We start from the raw sequence: 15774 nt of genomic DNA, 5'->3' as shown, positions 1-15774 counted from the left end.
GCCCATGAGTGATAAGCAAAGCAATCCATTTACCTACTACAAAGGAATATACTCAAAGTTTCCATTTATGTTTCCGAGTGAATATATGTATTTTTAAGGCTATCCGTATAATGAATGCCAACTTCCTGAACTGTATATATCATAACATAGAATATAACATTTTCCACAATTTTCTAGCCCCCATAGTCAAAGTGGATAGATCGGGAATTGGAAAAGTGTCCTCTCAAATGCACACCCACATGTGCACATGCGCACCTGCACACACAGGCTGCAGAATAGTGAAGGCAAAGAAAATAAAACCAAGGAAAACCAAAAAGAAGGAAGAGCATTAATCATCCTTGACAAAAGCCTGAATGAAGATCTTTAAGGCTCTCTGGAACAGCAGTAGCCATCTCAAAACTCCGTTACTTTGAACACTGATATTGAGGGAATAAGCTAATGGGGAGTTGGCACGAACTCGTGAAAACAACTACTCCAAGGTTCAACTTTTTTATTTAAAAAATATCTCTAAAGTTCAGTTTAAAAAACCAGAGTTCCTAGAAAACACACTGTCACTGCGATTTCTCAGGATTGTTAAGACCCCTTTAAAATTAAGGAGTGTGAAAGTTAATTGAGATTTTAAAATAAAATAGATTTTAAAGTAGAGTTGTACCTAAAATACATCTGGGATGCACATTTCTCTGCATTGTGGCCTGCACCATCCAAAACTTTCACTTCCTGCGCAGATTGTTTTCCTTTTATTGAAGTTAGTTCTTTAGTATGAGTATATGCTTACGCTGTGTACCTCAAGCTGTGCCTAATAAATATTTAGCAACATGAAACCGGGAGATTTTCTAACCTTGAAAACAATAACATCAGAAAGAAAATAATCACTAGCTGACCACTGAGCGTCCTTACAAATCCTATTCATTGTATTAATGGTGTGCCTACCAGTTCAACCAATTAGACTACATTGGAATATATCGCTCCACCGAAAAAAAAGGGGATATTCTATACTTGCTTTGCTGCAATAAGAGCCCAATGTTTATTTTAAACAGGAGAGCTTAGTGTTATCTAAGTTAATCATACTGTTCTTTTCCTCATATTACGGTTCAATCTACGAAAATTTTGCTGGAACACTAACGGAGAGGAATAAATGAAGTTAGCTTTGGACTCGGCATGTGACAGTGGGAGACTAGACCAGGTTTAATTCAACCTTACTGAATCCCCTTAAATTGTGTCGCTTGTCAAATTCGCACTTGACTTTGGGAAACATTAAACTGTTTTCGCCACTGAGAACTAATTAAGAAATCTGGCCCTCCGTGGCTGAGGCTCATTTTGTTCGGGTTGACTGCTTGTTCAAGGCTGACTCTGGACGCTCATCTAATGTACACTGTGACCAACCATTTCAGTTTGGATTACGGTAATTACCTAGCTCAACACTTTTCTGATACATTTTGCAATAATGGAATCCAAAGCTTTTATGCAAAGCTCCTCAAGCCACCCTTTTAATGTGCAAATTTTAGCTTGGGAATAGACTCGGTAATCCAAGGTCCCCATTAACAAATATTCTGCAGGGCAGTCGAGCACAATATAACCGTAGCTAAGTCCTCAAAGGCCTGAGCTCCTGTGAAAGGATTTCTTTTCAAAACAGAGCCTAACTCTGGCCAGAAAAAGAAAGGCAGAGACCACTCGGTTTAGGCCTGACCGTGGTCGCTAGACATCTCTTAGGCAGGCAAACCTTGGAGCTAGCAAATGGGATCCTCCTTCTTTAGTAAAGTAAGTAGATCTGTCATTTCCAGCAGACCAAGCATTTTAAGAAGCGTTTTGATCTGTCAACTGAAATGACAGTAAAATTATCATTTACTAAGTTGCCTTTGTTCTTAGATGTTGGTCAAAGTTACCTTGAAATAAACCATCCGTGGATGGTTTGTGACAGATGTATGTACACACGACATATGTATACATGTGGGTGTAATTGTAGCACCTCTATATGTTCTCATTTTACTTCTATTGATCTGATGCCACATCAGATCAGTAGAAAGAACAAGGAGAGAGAGAGAGAGAGAGGGAGGGAGGGAGGGAGGGAGGGAGGGAGGGAGGGAGGAAGACAACTGAGATAGACAATGAGGTAGACAATGCTAACAAACCCGGCAGATATCTTCTTGTGTAGTCTGTTGTCTGGTTGTTTTTCCCCACTTGAACAAGTTAGAGGTAGGCAGGTAGTTTTATGCTGCAGAAATGAAAGGGAAGGTGATTCTCCTTACATAAGAGCAAACTTTTAAATAAAAGGAGAAACTAAACCTTAGTTTCTAAACCTAAACTTTAACCACATAGCTAAAATTGCCAGGCCCAGATATTTTGGAGCACAAGTACAAACAAATTCAGATTCAAACCTTTATTGTCAGAGTACATGTGTACAAAGACAAAAAATCCCTACTTCTAACAAACACCCAGTCCTATTGCACCATGTGAACTTATTGTGGTGGTCCCACAAGTCAATTGTACTATGTTTGTACTATTGGAGTAACAAAGAATAAAGGATCACAATAATGAAGGAAAGACCAGAGAAAGTACTTCAATTGCATCAAATAACTGGGGGATCAGCAAAGCAAAGCTAGGTAGTATTTATAAAACTGAGCCAATAAATAACGAAAAAAGGAATAGAATGGTAACAAATGAGAAGCTATACGGTAACCCTGAAGAAACTATTGTCTATTTTCCACACCACCTTTACCTTCCTGGTTCCAGTTCTCCCAAGCTTTGGGGCAGAAGGGTTGAGTCCTAGGACCAATCCAACAAATCTGTTTCTTGTCTTCTTTGTTTCTTTGAGGCCTTCCAGCCCTGACAGCATGAAGAGAAGAAATTTCTAGCTCCCTCCTCTCCTGAATTCCACTCCCGCCTCTCTTGGAAGCTCTTGGAAGAGCTTTAGCAACATCTTTAGAGTCTGAGCGACAGTACTTAAGAGTTGCCTCCTTCCGTGACCTGACCCATGAACCTCGACGCACGTCTCTATTGCCCAGCCCTGAAGAGAAGGATGTTCAACCCATGTTTGCAAATGCCTGCCATTTTTCTGTTTAAATCAAGAGCCATTATCTAAGATTTATCCAGGCAATTAAAAAAATACTTCAAATCCCTAAGCTTGGTAGAGGCTCCCTTCATGTTGTTGATTCAGCATACTAGGGGAACCAAGCCATTGCATCAATAAGAAGATCTAGACGTAGCGTATGAGATGAGCACATAACCCAGGTTTAGGAATCTAAGTATTGTCTGAACCCGGCTTGTATTGGTAAGGCAAGAATTCTGGCGAAGCAAATCACATTTGCAAATCCTCAGAGAACTGGGGATTGGAAGTGCAAGCCTGAATGTTAGGTTCAAAGAGGTAATGGAAATTGTAGAGATCAAAAACTGTGTTGTTGCAGCCATCCAACTGCATTTACATTGCAATTTGATGAAAACTGGCTTCAAGGCAGGGCAGGTTTTTGTAGATAAATGAAAAGTGAGAAGTGCACCCTTTTCTGTAAAGAGGTTCTCCCAAAACTTAGTGCAGCAGCATGCCATCAACACATACCACCGATAGCACAGAGAGTGCTGTGGCTTTTATGCAGCACATTAAAAACATTTCTATAGAAATAAATATTGCATGAATACATACAATAGAGAGTTGGATATAAGATGGGCAGCTATATAAATGTTTTAAAATAAAGAAATATTTGCTTTTCAACATTTCAGGAACAAAGGGATCAACCAGGTATGTGTGTTTATTTGCGCTTCCACACTTCCGCTTCTTTCATGTCTTCACAATCAAAAGTGTTGCTGGTAAGGAATATCAAGCATTTTTATTGATTTGCCTTAAAGGTAGCCAGACTAGCAGCCTTGCCTGAATTGGGTTTTCATGCTTGCTTTAATAGAGTCACATGTATCCAATCCTTAGCACTAACCCCAAAATAACACTAAGGCAACTTTAGGTATTTTAACCTTATTGTCTCAGGCAGGAATTGTTCTGATTATCCTATTTGCCATTCCTACCATTATACATATTCAGGTGAGCAAAATTAGCTGCCAGTCTATAAAATTTGTTATATTATATAGCTACTGGACTAATCCAGTATATCCTGAGGCTAGGTCTGATTCTGAAGATCCATAAAGTGAATCCAAAGTTGTAGCTGTGCGCAATCTTTAACTCATTGTACTACAGTTTCCATGTTATAGCCCCCTTTAATTTGCGTTTCTTCCCAAAATCTTGAAAGAAAGGAATACTCTTGGGTGATGTTACACCATGGGGTCAATATACCAAAAAATAAAAAAAATATGGAGTATTGTGTTTCTGTTCTTCATTCCAATTATGTGAAAAGCAAGCCAGTTTGGTGTTGTGGTGAAGGCACCAAACTGAAAACCAAAAGAGTTCTGGTCCCACCTTAGACATGAAGCTAGCTGGATGATTTCAGGCCAATCACTCAGTCTAGAAAAAAAGCAAGAGCAAGCCACTTCCAAAAATTCTGCCAAGAAAAAATGAATTGGATATTTTGCAGTTGAGTCAAGACTGATTTGAGGTCTTGGAAATCAAGTGATATGAGAAATTCATTTAGCATAGATTTTGGGGGATTCCCAAAATGTTAATCTTGACAATGGCATTCTTTCATGGATAAGGTTATGGCTACATGCCATTGTTGGGTGAAGTTGAAACCCAAAGATGCGATAATTGGTCAAAGAATTTCATTCAGAAAGTCCTGCCCTCAATACACACACACACACACACACACACACACACACAGAGGGACTTTCCCATATTTGTAGAGTGAAGTCATCAAGCTCAATAAGGAAATCTCCTATAAAATGTTTTAAAGTTTCAATCTAAATAAATAGTTCATATCAAATTCCTGAAATATTTGAGCTGGTCAACAACAACAATAATCAACATATTAGATATTGTTCTTATAATTATGTATCCATGTGGGTCAACCAGAAAGCTCAACATTTACTTATTAGATGATTAGATTACTTCTGCCAAAAGAAGTACAATTAAAAATGGATAATGCAGAGAGTTCTGTTAAAATACAACAAATTAAAATGTCAACTTTATCAGCAAGAAAGGAACAAATGGCACCTAACCAACTTAAACACCAAGTGTTTGCCTGATGGAGACTATCTAGGCCTGCTGAGAAAGGAGACTAGATCTAAGGGAATACAGGGAACAGACAAAAAAGATTTTAAGGTACAATAAGGCAGCTAAGGTACGGAATCAGAGGCAAGTTCCTGTTTGCAGCCCAGACCTGTGTTAAGTTAATATGCAGATTTCGTTGCTAGACTCCCACAGTCTGTCTTGATTGTATGAGAAAAATAGAATGTAATGCAAGATTACACAAGAGTCTCCCCCTCTATTTATCATATCCTCTGTTTAGGTTTATCATTGCTTATGGTGGTTTTCTGTTCAACATGCAACAGGCAGTGAGAGAACTGGGTATCATTGACCATCAGGTTCTTATGATGGGAGTGAAGAAACTCTCTTTGACAGTGATATCTGTAAGTGAGAAATAACCATCATTTTATTGTAGGGAGGAAACACTTATTTCATCTAATTACCTTCAATCTACTGCCTGTCTACGCATGGATGGACTAAGGTAAGGCATAGTCTTCGCTCTGGATCTTCTGCATAAGTTTCCATTAAATTGGAGAAAAGCATTGGGCAGCATATTATAACACATTGGGGCTGGGTTACTTAAGGGATCTTAGCACTATGTGGAAATGACTTGGGAGAGAGGAGGAAGAGCTTCACCCTACAAAGTGGTCTGATAAATGATATTTGAATTCGAAGGAGTTGGGGTGGAGAAGTACCTCAGAAGAGCAAAAGTAAGGGGGAAAGGTATTTTCAGAATTGCAAGATGCTAATTACGGCAATCTTACATTACAAGTAATGATAGTATTCACGATTGGTGCTTCTTTTCTGGACTAGCAATAGCAATAGCACTTATATACCACCCCATAGTCCTTTACAGCACTCTCCAAGCGATTTTACAATGTCAGCGTATTTCCCCCCATCAAAACGAGTCCTCATTTTATCAGTCTTGGTAGAATGGAACACTAAGTCAACCTTGAGCACGTCAGGATTGAACACATGGCTGCGGGCAAAGCTAGCCTGCAATACTGCATTCACCTCTCCTGCGGGAACTGCATTGATTGCCGATTTGCTTCTGAATGCAATTCAGGGTGCTGTTGTCACCTTTAAAGCACTTCATAGCTTGGGACCAGGTTATCTGAGGGACCGTGTCTTGCCGGTCACATCTACCTGACCCACTAGAGCAGGGAGGCAAGGAAGGTTGTGGATCCCGTCCCCTAGGGAGATACATCTGGTGGGACCCAGAAGAAGGGCCTTCTCCCTGGTGGCTCCCACCCTCTGGAACACCATCGCCCCAGAGATTAGACTGGACCCCTCTCTCTTTCAGAAGACCCTAAAGACGTGATTTTGTCAGCAGGCTTGGGGAACCCAGAGTGGGATGGAGCCTGTTAAATGGTTAGTATGAACATGTGTTCACACCAGGGTGGGATGGGTGTGTGGAGGGTTATTATTTTTATTATTATTTTATTTATTTTATATGGTGTTTTTATATTTTTGTATGCCGCTTTGAGTCACCATGTGCAAGTAGGCAGCAATATAAATTTTCTAAATAAATAAATAACTGCTATGCCACAAGGGCTCCTCTACCTCAACGGCCTGATATCCCTGTTATTTTTACACTTCCGGAACTGTATAGCCTGGCAGAAGGAGCATGCTCCAAGTCCTGTCCACCGAGGAGAGCTTTTTCTGTCACAGTAACCATCTTCTGGTGTTCCCTCCAGATGGGACTGGGCCCACCCCTGCTGGCCTGGGAGCCCATCTCCCATTTGTGTCAATTGTTGATAATAATTATTGGCTGCTACAGGTTTTATATGTTATTATTTTAACATTGTAATGTATTTGAGATGGGTGGCTATTGAAATCCATCAAATCACTGAATGAATGATGTAAATATGCTCCAAAAGGACCATCATTCTGAGGACTTCACAATGTTCTATCTTTATTCCTTTTCATTGAATACTTTTAAAAAAAAGACACCTAAGAAGGCATCTCTATTTTCAGCTACTATAAAAGCCATTTTGACCATGTCATACTCCACTAAGCATGACAAAAAGAGGGGCAGTTTTACCATTTGTTCCGCTGCATTTATTTATTTATTTATTTGGATGATAACTAGACTATGCAGAGAGTAAATTACCTACTTCCTTTTTTTAAAAAAAAACTTTGGCACAGTATTCAATTTCCCCACTTTCTGCTTGAAAATATACTTCAGTAATTAAAAGCAGCAAAATTGGATAAGGCTATTTCTCCCATTAGTTTTGACTAAGTAGAAGAAAACGAAGTTTTATGATTGCTCTTGCCTTACTCATTTCAATGTATTTCGATTCTTTAATTTCAAAATGGACCCATTTGAAATATAGTAATATACTTTACAACTGTATCGGGTAGGAAATAATTAGGCTGCAAGTTCTGGAGGCTTTAATATGGATGAAATTATATAACTATCTTTGCATGCTGCATAAGGCCCTATTAAGGGCACGAGCTTGCAATGTTGCTGGCTGTCAGAAAGCAAAATGAAAAATAGTTTTAATAGCTGCTCTTTGATCTGTTTTATATTTTATGTCAATTATAACAGCACACAACCATGCATAATTATGAAGCATAGATGCATTAAAATGTACACATAATTTGTTCTTATGGCAAACATTGCGGGAGGGTTTAGAAAACAAACTGGTGATTTCCTATTGTTGTAAGTCATCTGAACATTTATATATTGAGATTGAATATCTTAAGACAGATTTGTCATTCCATCTGTCCTGAGTAATTTTACAGATAGATTTTTTTTTTCTTCAGATGGACAAAAATCCCTGCATAGACACAACTTGCTGCCATCTGTACTCGCTTTCATAACACAGTATGTAGGTTCCAGCATGAATAGCAAAGTAACCCTGGAAAATATACAAATTTGTTATCTGAACATCATTTTTTTAAAATCATCCAATTTATTCACAGCAGGAGCTTCTTTCTGGCACCACTGAAGCTGTCTTCATTTGGGGCAGAAAAACTGGCGCTTTTTTTTTTTTCCTCCCCTGCCTCTCCTTTTTAAATACGGGGGTGACTGAAGAAAATAACGTGATAACGCTTTGGGGAGTAGTCTGTACCAAATTATTAGTCGGTAGCATTTTGATTACAACAGCTCTCTCTATCCTTTAAAAATCGCCACACTCGCCACCCAGACTAGGTAATGAGAAAGATCCTGGGCCAAGTAGAGGAAGCCTTGTCATTCTGCTAGGATTATGACAGCTAAGCTTATAGTCTATTCATGCAGTGAGTGGGCTAGGAGAGGAATGCATTCGTTTAATGTTCTACTTAAAGAAAAGAAAAAACCCCGCAAATAGAAAATTAGTACAGCAGAGTCCAAATTGGGCTCAAAGCATTCTTCCTGCTGTGACAGAAATTGCATTCAGGATTTATTTAATTTTTTTTTAAAAAAAATGTAGAATAGGCAATAAGGAGGTCTGTCCTAAGGGCTTTCTGAAATAATACTGCCTTCCCCCCCCCCCCCCGCCCCAATCTTGGGATTCTCACTTTTATCCTGTTATATCCAGGGAAAAGCAACCTGGGGCTCTTTAATGCTTTTAAGTGCAACTCTGATCAGTCTGAGCCAATAATCACAGAAGCAAAAGAGGGTGAAAGTTATTGTCCAAACCATCTTTCTGTCTTCTATCAGTAGTATCCATGGCTTAGCAGTATTGGGAATCTAAGAATTGTAGAGGAGAATTTCAGGCCACTAGATATAATCCCCGGCTGGTGCAATAAGTCTCTCTGTCCTTGCATAATCTCCAGAATCTCCTTCTCTAAAAGATCCTGATTTAGAAGATAGTACAATATATTAAGACTAAAGTTTTTTAAATATTTTATTTTATTTATTTAGTTTGTGAAACATATACAAGATAACAGATATTAGTATAAACATGAACAAAGGAAATGAGTATACAAATAAATGGGGACAGTAGGACAGGGATGGTAGTAGTGGTGGGTTCCTACTAGTTTGGACTGGTTTGCCAAACCGGTAGTGGTTTGGCGGCCTGGGTTGCTGGAACCGGCAGCAACCCAGCCCTGCCACGCCCCCGAACCGTTTCTCCAGGTGCCGCCATCTTGTTTTTCGCTTCTGCGCATGCACAGAACATTTTTTATTGCACTGTGCATGTGTGTTCAGCACACATCAAGCATGCCGCACAGCATGCCCATGAGCGAACTGGCAGTAGTGCTTGCCGAACACACCCCTGGACGGTAGGCACGCTGGTGCGCTTATGCACGCCCCCTTACGGACCTCTTAGGAATGGGGTGAGGTCCACAGTAGACAGTTTGAGGTTGAAGCTGTGGGGGTTTGAGGATGTAACAACGGTAGAACATTTTTTTGCTCTTCAGTATTAATAAGAAACAAATTTTCCTTAAATAATAATTGTTGTCCTTGAGATCTACTCAGAATAGACAGGTTTAATACATTTACTCCAATAAATTTGGAGCTCCTGTTCATTAATGGAGAGCGGGTCACATGCAATGAAGATGTCCTATCAGGGAATTCCAATATACGGTGAGGTTGGCTTTTTAGAAAAATGTAGTATTGTCACAATTCAGGAGCTATTAGAGTTTTTCTCTTTCTGCTTCCTTAGTGTGCCAACAATCAGAAATAAGACAGAGAAGTGGTCCTCTTTATCTTACAAGTATATTGGGAGTACACTTCTTTCCCCAAATGGCTCTGTCCAAATCCTCTCAAAATATTGTTGTGAAATTGTAACTTTTAATGTGACAAAAGGGAGTAGCTTTTAAATACAACTGCAATAATCACTTCTCTACCTGCTTGTTAGGTTAACATGCTGCTTCATTAAAAAAAAAATCTAGGCTGCTCCACCAGATAAAAACCTAGAAACACCGAAATAAGTACACAAAATACCTGCAGAGAAATCCATTAGCCATCTGATTAACTATAAATTGATTTAATTTAATAAAAAATTAAATTTGTGAGCCATTTTGTCCTGACTATGGCTCCTTGAGTGCAGTACCTGAAAGTTGTACACATTTGCAGAATTAAAGTTACAGCTTCCTGTAAGCAATAACACTTAGACTTATATACCGCTTCCTAATACTTTACAGCCCTTTCTAAGCGGATTAGAGAGTCAGCATATTGCCCCCAACAATCTTGGTCCTCACTTTACCGACCACGGAAGGATGGAAGGCTGAGTCAACCTTGAGCTGGTCAGGATCAAACTCCTGGCAGTGGGCAGAATCAGTCTGCAATACTGCATTCTAACAAGAGTGAGGTTTTGTGTCCAAGACTCCAGAAAACTGCTGAATTCCCAGGCTAATCCAAAAACCCTGATCCTGATGAAATAGAGATCTAAATGAGATGCATCTGCCTCTATTCTCCATTCGTGGATCTTGATGTTCTCCACATCAAGAATTGTCAGCTTTATGTTGCAATGTTTTTGTAGATAAAAATGGGCTATCTACAGTCAACTGGACTGTAGCAAGGGTGTCTGCAGGCTTTAACAAAAAGTCAAAAAGGCAGCCATGATGGTATGATCCGGATTCTGCCTGATTTTTGCTGCTGTCTTGATTTTCTTTGACTACAACACCCCTGGAGTATAATTTATATTATTCCTGACTATATTCCTGATGCTAGTATCTGGAACAGGGGTGTATGGGAGGGACAGCACCTCTGGTGTAGGGGCATGCTGTGTCCTTTTAGGGCAGCTTGTTTTAGACAGCTTTTGGGGCAGCTCGTCCACCTTTGGCCCCCACCTGTCACTCAGCTCTCACCTGTCGCTCTTAATAGCTGTAGCATGCGCAGTGGCCACATCCCTGGCAACAGCTTTGACAGGCTGGCCAAACCAAATTGAGGGTAGCCGTTGGGTCTTTGACCTTCGGTCATATAGGGACTTGTCCATCCCGAGCATGTGAAGAGATTTCAGTGGATTGAGTAGATGAAACTTACTAGAATAGGACAACAGTCATGAAGGCTGTCTCTGCAAGCTACGTGGTACACTAAGAGCATGGCAAGATACCAAAGATACCCTGGTCAACCACTGCGCCCAGCTCATCTCCAACTGTCTTGACTTTCGTCCTGCTATTGGAGCAAGATGGAATCTGGGAAGAGAGAGTGAGGCTGACTATGCGCACCTCTCCCACACTTTAATCCAATTCATGTGCAAGTCTTGACCCCTCCCCCCCCCCCAATTAGATGTCAAAGTCCTCTTCGAATATGATGGACGAACATCATCATCTGGAACATGAGAGAGCCCACTATTTCCCAACCATTCTCAGGCAGCATGCTGAAGCCTTTTCCTCACTGGCCTTCTACCAGAGATGCTAGAATTTGAAGCAAGAATCTTCTGCAAGCCAACTCTGATCTACTAGAAGGCTGGCTTCACTTGAACTTCAAGATGCGTAGTAGAAGCAGCATATTGTATTGCTGCTTAAAATGGGTGCCCTTTTTAGAATTCTCCCATTCTTTGTTTCGTGATATAACATACCTGATGCTCCAGGAAAGTGGAACTCTGCAAACTCAATCATCCCCTCATTTCTTTTGGCATCAATGAATGAAGATTGGAAAACACGCTACCCTACTGGGTTAGGATATATCAGCTAAACAGTATTATATATATATATATATATATATATGGATAGGGACAATGTAAAGTTACACAGGCAATCTATTTTTTATTTCTGTGGATACAAGATGGTACCAGGTTATCTGCTGGGACAATGATATGTCCTTACAGAGGAAACAGTTCCTTCTTCAGTAACTCCTTTACCACAATATTGAGTACACCAGGCATGAACTCTCCAATAATCCAACAGGTCTACTCACGGTGAGGGATGTTGGGAAAAGTAGCTGAGCAGCATCTGGAGAGTCATGCATTGTCTATGCTTGATCTACTGTGACTGGTTGCATATTTCAGAAAGAGTCTTTTTCTCTGGAGCTTCTAGTTTGGAAGTTCTATCTTTCATTCTTTATTATCTGAAAATTTGAACTTGATAAAAAAAATGTAGAATAATGTTGTAGGGGAGGGAACATATAGGCCATTAAGTAGAAGTTCCTGTTCAAAATCAAGAAGTCTGATTAAAGCACTCTCAATAGATGCCACCTGATCTCAACTTGAATACAGAGCAGAAGAGCCTACCACCTCAGTTGGCTCTACTATGGAAACTGCTGATTCTTCTTTGTGAGATTCAATAGGAAACTACCTTTATGTAGCATACATACGTCCATGGAGATTCTCAATCATCCAGGTCATGGTTGACCCAAAGGTGCTGTTCCAAAAAGGCAACTGGACTTTCTTCTTTTTTTTCCTTCAAAACCTTTCACTTCTCATCTAGATAGAATGAGAAGGATGAGAAGTAAAACGTTTTGAAGGGTGGGGGGGGAGAAAATCCAGTTGCCTTTTGGAAAAGCATGTTTGGGGCAACTTTCAAATATTATTCTCTGTTCTTCATTGTGGCTTGGCCTTTTTTTTGGGGGGGGGGATGCTATTCATTTTGGGGATTTGTGAAGTATCATCATAGCTTTCATCCAGTCTTCTTAAACCAAATCTACTGAATTATCTCTGTTTTCCTCCTAGGACTTGGGTTTCAGTCTCCCAGTTGCTCTTATTGCTCTTCTGTAGACTTCTTAACAGTTTGCTGCAGTATTCTTTACTGTAATGCGATGCCCAGGGACGGACTAAGTATGGCTGACTAGCATAAAGTTACTAAATTGAAGTATCTCCAGGTCAGCTACTTGAAGTAGTTGGGAAACTACCAGCAGCTAAGAAACTTTCCACATTCTGCCTAAGATGGGAACCATGACTGCACTTTAGTGTACAGAATGTAAACACCAATTAATAATAGCATTGAGAAGCATTCTAGAAGGCAATTGAAGGACAAGTTGCCAATTTGTTTTGTGGGACATTTGCTTTGGTGCAATTGGCAAGAAGAAAACAGACAGAAGGCAAGCTTTTTTAAAAAAAGACACACACACACACACACACACTAATTATTCGCTGAGTCACCAGATGCTTCCAGGGAAAGAGCAAAGTCAAAACTGGAGTCAAAATCGATAACAGGCAAGGCTGCTTTTCAAAGCACCAGGGAGGAAGACTGCTTTTTGAGTGTAGTAGCAGGGAGAATTTTATCTGATTAATTTGCACGGTGCACAGCCTCGCTTCTGTCAAAGTCTCGACTTTGCAGGTTTCCCAATCTACAGTTAGGATTGTCATGCCTGGTTGTAAACAGGAGGCTCCATTGGTTACCCTTAGACTGGATTGAACAAACTAACATCATAACAAGAGTGTTTACGGAGGAGGGGGAAAAATGCTTAAGCACTGAAGCAGAAAGGGCTTAGCACTGATCAGACCTTTCTCCCACCTTTATTCTTCACTGTTCACATTGAAATGCAAATATCAGCGCAGGGTTTCCACTGGCGTGCCACTCACAAATTGAAAAGCAGTTTTTATCTATGCAAATGTAAGCATGGTAATTGAAGTTAATCAATCAATGCTAGCTTTCACTAAAACCTTGAACATGATTGAATAAAGTAATTATCATTCAGCAGAAAATGATGAAGTTGTAGACAGCATGAACCTTATTAAAGGAGGATTTTGAGTCACAATGGCTTAATTTAGCTAACAGCCCAGCCTTAGCCCAACCAACACTGTACCCAGACTCTCAGAATGGCTGCGTGGAGGAAGGGAGGGGAGATATTTTTTTAAATTATTTTTTTTTCTACAGTGCTGGATTAGTAAAAAGTACTTGTTACACTATAAAGGATAAGCCATAATTAACATCCTTCTTTACTCTAAACAGATCAGTGAACAAAGATTGCTATGACATCCTACAAGTGTCCAAGAGCAACAGCCAGCTGTTAAGGCTATTAATATAGTATTTGGACACTGACAACAGCCTAGACAACTCGTTCACCATGAGCCCCCCCCCCCCTTAGGATCGTATGCAATTAAGGGTCATGCACAACATCTTTTTCAAATGAGACTTCATTCTAGAAGGTTTCCGCTTTGCCAAGATAAAAGAACAAGATCTTGGAAACAGTTTGTAGGATCTCGTACAAGAAGACATCCATTTTATATCAGGAGTTCTTGTTGCTTGAGCTTTTGCAGCAACTAACTGCCATGGGTTCGGCTAAATTGACTTAAAGAAACACCTGAATATTGTTTAATACCTTTAAAAAAATGGTATGTATTTCTGAACAAGTGAAAATTCTTGCAGATGGTCTTCCTTTTCGCTAAAGACAAATATCTCATCTGTAAACAAGACGATAAAATCATGACAAGCTTATCGAAAGAATGGTGAATCCTAGTTGGCTACCCGTGATGTCAAAACATCTAAGACCAGTTCTGACAAACATTACTGAAATCTGTTTGAGAAATAGGACCCCTGAAAAGATCATAAAAGTAGGTGGATGTTTTGCCGCAAAGTGTGATTCAGGGAGCAGTTCATAGTTTCCTCTCCACTGATTTTGTTATACACTGTGTATCCCACTCTTAGGTTGTGCTCTTCCAGGCTGACCACCTTAAAAAAACATAGGTAACCTCTATTTAAAATGTAGGTACCGTGTTTCCCCCCAAAATAAGCACTTCACCTTATTTTTGGGGAGCTCTTATTATTTTTCGAGGTGCAGGAGGCGGCTAGCGTGGTCACCTCATGGCTGCTGCTGTGTTGCAATATTTTCGAGGACGCCTTATTTTCAGGGGATTATTTTAGCACATGCGCTCAAAAGCCCAATTGGGTTTATTATCCAGGGAGGTCTTATTTGGGGGGAAACAGGGTAACATTACATAAAAAAGAGTCTAGTTCCTTCTTTAGGAGGAAACAATTCATGGGTTAATGGGAGGTTGAAAACCAACAGGCAAACATACTTGCGCTGCAGCCATTTGGACTAGGCAATTGGCTGCTGAATAAGCTATAAAATGCGGCATTAAAAAAATCCTACTGAAAAATTCAACAAAATATTATTTCATAGTTTTCTGTCACCAGCACTCTGCAATTTCTCAAATCATATTTTGCTTGAAATCGAAGAACGATATTTGAGTTTACTGCAAAATGTGATCTGATCTCTTTTTGCTCACTCTGATTTATCCCATCATCTTGGTTCCGTTTCCCTCTGTTTAACTAAGTAGAAGGAAATTAAGTCTATAAAGCAGAAATAAATGTTTCTAGTGCTGTGCTTCTTCTTTCAAAAAGACTTTTGCTAGAGGCATAGCCATTTCATGAAATAGGGCAGCCTCGGCTATTGTTAGTGCAGGTGTTCTTGCATGAACATGGATTTGCTTTGCTTTTGTAATAAAATATTCAGATATTTTATTTTTAAAAAAATTAAACTAGCATTAGCAGTAGCAGCTGATTTGCCTTCCAAAAAGAAGACATTAAAAATATACTTTGAAAGGCATACTAGGTTGGATCACTTTACTTTACTGCTTTACTTACTTAAGTGCAGTGACTTACTTAGCAAACGCGGCAAGAAAGGCTGTAAAGTGGGACAAAACTCACTTAACAAATGTCTCACTTAGCAACTGAAATGTTGGGCTCAATTGTGATAGTAAGTTGGTGTAAGTAGTAAGCTCCCTATATTCATCAATTCTTCTCCATCTGGCCCCTTAAAATACATATACTTGTTTTAAAAACATACGATACAATCTACTTTGGTGGACAATCCCCCCTTAACTTCCATGGGTTGGGGCGAG

Source organism: Natrix helvetica (genome assembly GCF_964273705.1).
Source record: "Natrix helvetica genome assembly, chromosome: 1".
Lineage (NCBI taxonomy): Eukaryota > Metazoa > Chordata > Lepidosauria > Squamata > Natricidae > Natrix > Natrix helvetica.
The sequence above is the reverse complement of the archived record's forward strand: the minus strand, read 5'-3'. Positions refer to the sequence as shown.